Source organism: Nelumbo nucifera, chromosome 7 (assembly GCF_055504915.1).
Source record: "Nelumbo nucifera cultivar China Antique chromosome 7, China Antique-T2T, whole genome shotgun sequence".
NCBI lineage: Eukaryota > Viridiplantae > Streptophyta > Magnoliopsida > Proteales > Nelumbonaceae > Nelumbo > Nelumbo nucifera.
The window spans coordinates 23,024,850-23,035,107 of NC_142655.1; positions in this window are offsets into that span (position 1 = coordinate 23,024,850).

Genomic DNA, 10,258 nt, shown 5'->3' on the forward strand with positions numbered 1-10,258 from the left:
TTATAGTCTTATGTATTCCATTTAGATATATTATATATAATATTTAGGTTTACAGTTTATGGTTTGGTTCAGATTATAAAATTAAATAAACCAAACCAAAACTGTAATTCGTAATTTAGAAAAATTCTCAAACCGAACCAAACCAGTTATAGGTATAAACCAAACCAAACCGCAAACTTGGTTTGGTTCAATTCAGTTTTGCGATTTGAACCATATAATGAACACCCCTAGCTAGTCAAAATAACATTCTTGAATTGAAGTGATTTAAAAAAAAAAGAATTGATTTTCAAGTACCAAAAAAGTAATACACAAAACAACTCGACAACAACAATAATGACTAAATTCACTATGAATTTATAATCCAACTTTAGCATTATAATCATTATTTGAATAGTAATCAATCAAAGCTACTAAGCTAGCAAGTGAACATAACGAAAATGACTTACCTAACAATTGAGCATGAAAAAATAACACAAATGGAAAATGTAAGTTCAAATATTTTCGATCATTCTCTAATTTAAACTCCTCTTCATTACCAAAAAAAAAAAAAATAAACTCCTCTTCTTGTTTTCTTGTTTGGTCTATAAATTTAATAGCGGTGTTCCTTCCATCCAAAAGCATTCCTTATAGACTAGCCCAAAACGACCATGTCAAAACAGAAATAGTAGTCTTTCCAAAGCTATTTAAAAGTGAAGAATTGAACCACTATCTCAGTTGCAAGTTATAGGGTTGTATAATCAGCTTTTCTCTTCATATAAACTGCTATACACCCAAAACAAATTAACCAAAAAAATAAGCATAAAAGATAAACCAAAAGAGAGTGCAAGTTAAATCAAAATTTAGAATTTTAGACAAAATAAAAAAAAATTAATAAACTAACTACTTTGTTGAGCTCTTCTTATTTTGGATTCTAAATTGATTGTGTATCCAAATAAAACGAAATAGCATTCAAATCCTATAACATACTACACCCCTATTTAGGTTCAAATTTGGAGGATTTTTATAAATATGATCACATTTTTGTTAAAAATGGGGAGATACATCCATTCAACTTATCAATTAAGTTTATCCTTGAAGGAGAAACTTTGAACTTATCATGATGATTTGATTCCATTTAATATCATGAAAACAATCCAAAGTAATGTGAGAGTTGTTCAGCCCAAGGTTTTTAAAACCAACCCAGACAACGAACCAGTCAGGGGTCCAGTTCCCAGGTCAAATGACCCGTTCTGACAAAAAATACAAAAAATAAAAAAAAATAAAAAAATAAAAATCGGCCAAACCATTGAACGGTTCGAACAGTTCGACTCCTCGGGTCAGCGATTTGCTGACCAAATCTATAGTTTTGGGGGAAATAATGGTTTTGGGGTAAAACGGAACCGGTCACTTGACTGATTCCCGGTTTTTCCGGTCAAGTAACCATGGTTCAACCACATTGATATTTGATAAAAATTTAACCAACATTATGACTACCTTAATAGGGTAACCATTACGTGGAGAATTTCGATGTCCACGTATTCATCTTTTTAGGGCACTTGTCTCTCTTGTATATAAGGGTAAAATAGAAACTTGTGAATTTGCTAGATTGGTTGTCAACCTATTCAAAGTTGTATTATTAATAGGGGTAAATTTGGAAATAAAAATTTGGGTTTCAATGAAGAGCCATTGATCATTCTCATCTTTAATAATGTAGATAATGAGATGAGATAATAAATTTGTATTATTAATAGGGGTAAATTTGGAAGTAAAAACCAGGGAGTTCAACGAAGAGCCATTAATCATTCTCATTTTTTGTAAATAAAAATGAGGGTGTTCTACAAAAAAAAAAGATAATTTTCTTATTTTTAAAATTTTTAAATAATGGGGTATATGTTAGTTTGGCTGTTTTGTATTATCAATAGGGGTAAATTTGGAAATAAAAATATGGGTGTTCAACGAAGAGCCATTGATCATTCAAATTTTTAATAATGAATAATGAGATGAGATAATAAATTTGTATTATTAATAGGGGTAAAATTGGAAGTAAAAATCAGGGTGTTCAACGAAGAGCCATTAATCATTCTAATTTATATATATATATATATATATATATATATATATATATATATATATATATATATAAAAAACAAAATAACAAATTACAAACCAAGTTAGTTGTACCATGGTTTTTAAAACCAAACCGGTCAAGGGTCTAGTTACCAGGTCGAACAGTCAAACTGTTCGAACCAAATGCTTGGCCCGTTTTGACAAAAAAAAAGCGGTCAAAACTGTTCGAACGGTTAACCGCCCGATTCAACGGTTCGCTGACCAAAATCAATGATTTTGGGGGGAATCCGGTTTTTGGAGAAAACGGAACCGGTCACCTGATTGGTTCCCAGTTTTTCTGGTCCGACCGTCCGGTTCGGTTTTGAAAACCATGAGCTGTACAAAGTTAATGTTTATACCAAAATGCCCCTTTGTTAAAATCTCACTCAAGAATTTTCCTTGCCCAAAGACCAAACACCTCTTTCTCTTGCATGATTCCTCTTCTTCCTTCATCTTTCTATTTGGGTTCTCAATAGACCTGTTCATGGGCCAAGTAGCCCAATGGTTTGGCCCGCACCCCAGTTGGGCTAGGGCATGTAGTTAGGCCCGCGGACCTGACCTCGGGCCCAAAACACCAAGCCCGATTGTGTTTAAGGCGGGGCTCGGGATTTGTCAAAAAAGTTAGGCCCGACCCGACTAATTTATATAATATAAAATATATAATATTTGTTATAATATATATTAATAATTTAATATATACATTTTTTATTTTTTTTTCTTTTTAATCTCTCTCTCTCTCTCTCGCTGCTTCAGCGATAGCAGCGGCAACAAGTTGAGCATTAGAGTTTGGGCTCGGGTCCAGGCCCGGGCTTTAGGCTTTTTATGAGGGTCGGGCTTAGGCCCAAGTTATAGACCCAATGGTTAGGCCGGGCTTGGGCCTTAAAAAAATCTATTAATAAAGAGTGAAAGCCCAGCCCATGAACATGTCTAGTTCTCAACCATGGTCTAAGCATTTGCCTACCATGGCCATCTAAGGTGGTATTTGATGCATCTTTTCAGCATGTCTTTCAATTTAGTTCAAAAAACCAAAAAATGTTTTTTTTTTTTTTTTTGTTTGGTATCATATAGACTGAAAGACCTGAAGACAAGCATATAGAAAGATTGAAAATGTCAAGAATCGAGAAGTTTCAAATGAAGCTTTTGGTCTTTCCATGCTAAAAATAGCCTTCCCAACTGTTTTTAACAGCCCACTAGACCATGATGTGAACCAAACAATCTTGATTAGGGGTGAGCATTCGATTTAAAACCAAATCGGATAAACCAAAATTTAAAAAACCAAATTAGAAAAATGAAAACCGAACCGAAACTGAAATTTTCGGTTCGGTTTTTGGTTATTTCAGTTAAAACTGAATTTCGAAAATATATATACTATACTATATATTATATATATCATAGCATATAATATATAAATATATATTATGAAATTAAATTTTATTATATTATATATTAATATATATAAATATATTATATATTAAATATAATATGTTATATATTATATATTACATGCTATATAGCAAAGTTCGGTTAATTTGATTTTTTTTTCGATTAATCGAATCTAATTCTAAAAACCAAAATCGAAACCAAAATATTTTAAAACCGAAAAAACCGAATCGAATTAACCAAAAATCGAAATAACCGAACTGAAAAAACCAAAACCAAAACCAAAACCAAAATTTTCGGTTCAGTTTTAACCGAATAATACTCACCCCTAGTCTTGATATTCAAGAACAATACCCCAAAAGCTTAGTGCATCTTCTTGCCTATTGGGCTGTTGAAAGATCTACCTAGAAAGACTTGCCAAACAGCCCCTAAATGTATTCTATCTTATCCGTCTTCTGGTTTGTAATAAACTAATAATTCCTCCTAGAAAAGAAAGTGCTCTTAGGTTCTACTTAGCTACTTACTCCTAACTATGCATTCAATTCGTTGTTAGTAATAGCTGTCGAAGCAGTTTTCTTTGAATTATTTCTTGATTTATAATTGATATGTTTTGAGTTTGATCAAAGCTTTATGTTTAAGTTGAAATGGAAAACTAATTGTATGCCAAGTGGTAATCTCGTTGGTTTCAAAGATATTTATTTTGTTTTCGTTAATGTGGGGTTATTGCTTTCTTTCACTTCAAAATTATTTTTCATTTGAATTTTGTTTCAGCTTTATTACTTGCATCACATGTGCATGCGTGCACCTTAGGCTCAGTTTGGAAGGAGTAAAAATACAAATATGTACGGTACAAATACATATAAAATACAGGGTTTTGCACTCTAAAAATTTACATTTGTACTCTTTCAAAACTGAGCTTTTTGAAAGGAGTACAAATACAAATATGTAGAATGCAAAGTCTTGTATCTTGTATTATTTTATATGTATTTGTATTGTATATATTTGTATTTATACTCTTTCCAAACCGAGCCTTATATTTTGTAGAGTGCAAAACCTTATACAAATTTGTATAATGGAAAATCAAAGAATAAACATGAGCAATCCATTAGGCTCAAATTGGAAGGAGTACAAATACATATTTGTAGAGTGCAAAACCTTATATTTTAAATTATTTTGTATATATTTATACTGTACATATTTGTATTTGTACTCTTTCCAAATAGAGGCTTAGTCTCAATTTGGAAAGACTGCAAATACAAATTTGTTCAGTGCAAAACCTCGTTTATGATATTACTAAACATTATATTTGTACTATTTGCACTCTTCCCAATTTGAGCCTAAGGCTGCATTTGAAAGCAGTACAAATACAAATTTGTAGAATGCAAAACAAAAATGTCTAGTTCATGTGAGTGCAAAGTGGTTCAAGATTTACACATCTACTTTGCACTCAACTCATTTGTTTTGAAAGATGCAAATAACAATACAACTTTTGTGGTTGATTGGCATTTTCATCGATGCAAATACAACTGTGTCTTGCTCCCTATTGTGTTCCAACTACTCCCGCCATAAAGCAAACATAAAAAATAACAGACCATTAAACAAATATAAAAAATAACATATTATAAAAAAATTTTAAAAAATGCAGGAAACTTTATTAGAAATTTCAAGAAAAATAAAAATAGAAAATTGGTTGTAAGTCATTACTTGCCCCATTACCTAAATGATTACATCTTTCAATTTCTTCCTCCAACTTGTTAGAAGGTAGAACATCACATGGGCCTTGAATTAAACCACCCATTACAATGCTTTCATGGTTTGATTCATAGACCTGCAATGGTTTAGCCATGTGAATGTACGAAATTATGTAGAAAAAACAGAACAACAGATGGCCAAAGAAAAAAAGGAAGTGGGTATAGGGCCAAATTTTCCATCAATTAGCAATGCCCTTGATCAGATGATCAATATGGAGTATACCAAACTTCATACAATACATAATAATGGATTAAAGTTCAAACTGAAAATATGAGAAATCACTTCTACTATACCTCATTATCTTCCAACATACATGGTCGATCCACAACCTCTAGCAAATCACTCAGTCAATAACACCTATTCACAACAGTCCACTTTGACCTAGTTCTAGTATTCTCCCAAAGAGCCTGAAATAAAGAGTTCACATCTCCGCCCCACAGCCCATCCCCGCCGTGTATTGGGAACATCTTCCGATGATAGATGTTATCATCGGAAGATGTTCCCAATACACGGCGGGGATGGGCTGTGGAGCGAAGATGTGTACTAGAAATAAAACACAAAAGTTTACAAATTAACAAATTTTAATAGAATTCAAAGAGATTTGCACTATACAAAAAGACCTTCCCTTAAAACCAAAAAAAACAGGTAGTGGTACCACTTCAGAATGCTAAACCAACAAATTATAAAGCCAAAAAAATCATAGTAGAAAATTTATAAATAAAAAAAAACCATCAAATTTATACTGACTAATAAGAAATAACAGATCATTTAAACAAATATAAAAAATAACAAACTGATTAATAAATTATAGAAAATATGGGTGGGGCAAATATGGTCAACTAGGACATGGGGACTTTGAGGATCACCTTATCCCCCATCAATTGGAAGCTCTACGTGATGGTTTTATTTCTCAAGTCAGTTTTGTTTTCACCATTTTTTACTAGTGATGATTTCTTACTTTCTTTTACCTTTTACTTTTCAATGGAAAGATGGTTTGCACTTTTGAATTAATGAGGAAGTTGGTTAAAACCACTTCACTTGTCCCAAATCCTATTAAACCATACCATAACTCAAATTTAGGATCTGCTATAAAAGTCATTTGAGACTGAAAGTTTTCATATCTCCTTGACTGGATTTTCTAATGAGATTTTGTATTTTCCTTGATTGGATTGTTTTTATTAAAAGGAGTAGCTAATAGGGGCTTTTATTGATGGGATTGAAGACCAGATTGGTGAATTAAGAGCAATGGTTAATGGACCCACTTTGGTCCTTTGTGGTAAATAAGATTTTATTCTAATTTTATTTAAAAATGATGTTTTATTTATTTAAATATTGAAATAATAAAAAAATTCTGATGGGTAAAAGTAACCTTTTCTTTTCAAAAAAAAAAAAAACTTTTATTAATTAAGTTGAGAATAGAATTGGTATCTCTATATTGGGCGTCTAAAGTCTTGGATAATGTGGTGATGTCTTTGAGGTAACTCTTGGATAATGTGGTTATCAAATAAGCCTTTGTTCATTCAACAGAATCGACATCTCTATATTGGAGTTAAGTTGACTATATTAGTTGGTTTGCATTTATAGTTATCTACATCGACTACCAATAATCGATGTTGAATTGAATTGTGTTTTAACTCATGTTTTGTTATATGTTATGATGAAGGTGTTCCACAAGAGGCACTGAGGTAGGTTCTAAGCCTCCATTTTTCCTTCTACATCATAGTTTCTCTAGTTTGATAATCTAGCTAGTCCATGTCAAAGTAAGCTAATCAATTTTTGTTGTTTTAGTTATTCGTGGGGCTGCAAGAATAGAAGTGTGAGAGTTACATGCCAAGAGTCCATGAATTCTCTGCGGATATAAATATCAACTATAGCGGTTATTAGATTAATTAATTAAGTAGTTTTTGAGGTTTTGGCTTGCTAGATGCTGGGTTGCATAAGGTCCAATGATAGAAACATGGGTTTTGGTTTTGCAACTTGGCGAAAACCAAGATTAGAATGAGCATTATTTTAACTATGAAGATGATGATATGCAAGCTTATGAGATTTAGTGAAGAGTGGTTGAGCCCTAGTAAAGTTTCAGATACATTAGTTTCTTTCTAGATTCTAATTTTTGTTATGTTTTCCCTTTTTAAACATGGGCCATAAAATGGCAAGAATGTTGAAACTCTCAATTATGCATTTGGATTCAACTTCTATCTCCCGATGATGACATCATCGAGACTGGTACTATCATCGGTAGATGTTTACAATACAGGGCGGAGATGTGCTGTGGGATGTTGTGGGGCGTAGATTTGAACTCAAAATTAAAACCACACACATACACACATATAACGTGTCATGATCTGACTCATTGGACCCATATGGGGAGATAACTTCATGAATTAGGAGTGATTTTCAAACTGATTTCTAACATGATAGTGCCATATCCATGCAAATAAGATGCAAACAAATAATCTTGTGACAATTACATTTTATTTTATTTTATTTTTGGAGAAATTATTGCCTTGCAGCATGCATTTTATCTACCAAGCATAGTTTCTTGGAGAAACTGGTGATTTGTCAAACCCCTCAAAATCATTGATTCTTGAGGAAATGATTTGACAAATCAATGCTTCCAACCAAACACACACTTATAGATTGAGAATTAATACTAACTAGTACTAAGTTATACTTTTTGCATTATGAAAAAAGCAAAATATAAACCCATTGAAGAGCTATAGAAATTTTCTACTCAAAAGTGCTTTTTTGTATGAACTTACATATCATACCTTTCCATTGCATTGATGTATACACCTTCAATTGATGGATAATAGCCTCTAGTTGTTAGTTTTGGTAGCAACTCTCCTACTCATTATTCAATTAAAACTAGTCTCTTTCATGAAAATAGCTTGGGAGTAAAATATGGACTGCAAGCGGCAAGTTGCACATGAGAAAAGTTTACAAGAAATCGGGATAGATGGAAACCCCAAATTCCATAACCAGCAAAGGATGACTTTGCATAAAGGATTCGACAATTTAGACTCCCCTTTGATAAGATTTAACAGGAAAAATTAGCAAGAAAACTAAATCAATTTTACCATTAACCTAAGCTCTCCATATGAAAACTGATTATTTTAATTCTTCTACAAAACATACTTTGCTCTTGATGTTGAACATATTTAAAACTGAATGCAATATCATCAGAAAAATCTTTAAGCATGAAATTATCCAATTAGGTTAATCAGCTCACATATTGGACACCAAACTACTCCCTTTGTTTAATGAATTGGTTGCTCCTAAAACTGGATCTGTTGGGAAGTAGATAGATCTCCACGATTTGCATTGTGTGTGTTTGATCAAGCTCTCCTTTTTGGGGCCTCTACTATATCATACATATAGTGTTAGACATCTTAAAGGAGGTGTGTGATTTCTATACCCTTAAGCATTAGGGTTTCCTAATGACATGCCTTATCTCTTTGTTCTTGGATTGAAATCTCCATTCCACTCTCTTTGACCTTGATTAAGAGGTCCAATAACACATTTATGATTATATTCATGAGGCGCTTTTGTACAAAACCAAATGACAGTTCTATCCTCCCATACAATAGTATCAAATTCTGATTGAAATAACACAAAGAATCACTCACAATTTGGATCAATCACTATCACATGATGCTTAGTCAAGAGTTCTAATACCAATGAAACACATCTAAGAAATAGAATTTGTAACATTTTTAAATAAATTATTTATATAATAATTGGCTTGCTTCAAAACTCTTTCAAAGGGTAACATTGTAAAAGACCATCTAGGACCATGCAACCCCCAAAATAAAATCTACATTACCTTTGAACTCTGGCCCATAGACATGTATCCCTCCAGTCTCACATCATGATTCATGAACTCTGGCCCATTGACACCTAGACTTATCCAAGATGTAATCAATTCATTTAAACTAGTTTTGAGTAAAGAGCGAAAGCATCATATCTACATTAATTCTTCTCTCTCTCTCTCTGGGCCAAATTGCAAATCAATCACAAGAGGGCCTTTCATTTAGCTAGATACGTAGATAGGGTATTAAAGGAAAAAAAAAGAGGCTTTGGGCATAACTGAACAAAGAAATGCAACTAGCTAAGTAGCTAGAATGTGGTCAAAACTAGCTGGTTTAGGGCCTCAGTTTTCACAACATAGTTTTTGGAATTTCGAAGGTAGTCATTATTAATAAAAGAAATTTATATTTTATTTTATTTTTATTTATTTCCCTACACCTAAAAATTCTTTATAGGCGGCTAAACTGATGGACAAGCACATGCTAGGTGAGCCCATTTTGCTTTTAAGTTTGAATGATAATGTTGTTGGGACCGGAAAGCCCAGAAAGCTTTAATTGAGTGTTGTAATCCTTTACGCCCGTAAAACCCAGAAGCCCGGTCTGGGCCTAGTATAACACCCTTACACCATGTGTATAATCCGGCCTGGGCCCATCCCGGTCCAGCCCAGGATAATACCTAATACACACACTGCCACTTTGGCAGTTTGGTTGAAAGGATATTTTGGAATTATCAAATCCGAATGGTAGTAATACTAAGGCCCCGTTTGGTTTTCAGGAATAGGGGTCTGGAATCAGAATCGAAATGGGCTATTCCGGTTCCAACTGTTTGGTTGGGTGGAATTGGAATCCCATTCCCATTCTCTCTGGAGTAGCATTCCCCCATTTGAGGGAATGGTCATTTCCTGTCCTTCACTTGGGAATGAAATTTCATTCCTGCTGATTCTAATTCTCGTTTCCATTCTTGTCTGAATCAGACAGACTATGAGAATATACCATTCCGATTTCAAATCTAAAGGATTTTGATTTCGAATCAAACGGACCCTAATGGTTTTAAATATGTTGTAAAATGCAATGAAATGAAATTTTTCCTTTTTTTTTTAAGAAGAAATGAACAGGAATGTGGGTCAAAGCCTATTGCTAATTTGCTATGCCCACTTCTAACCATTCCACTCAGTGGTTGCATTGCATATATTTGTATTTTAGGGCCCTGAAATACTTTTACTTAGCCTGGT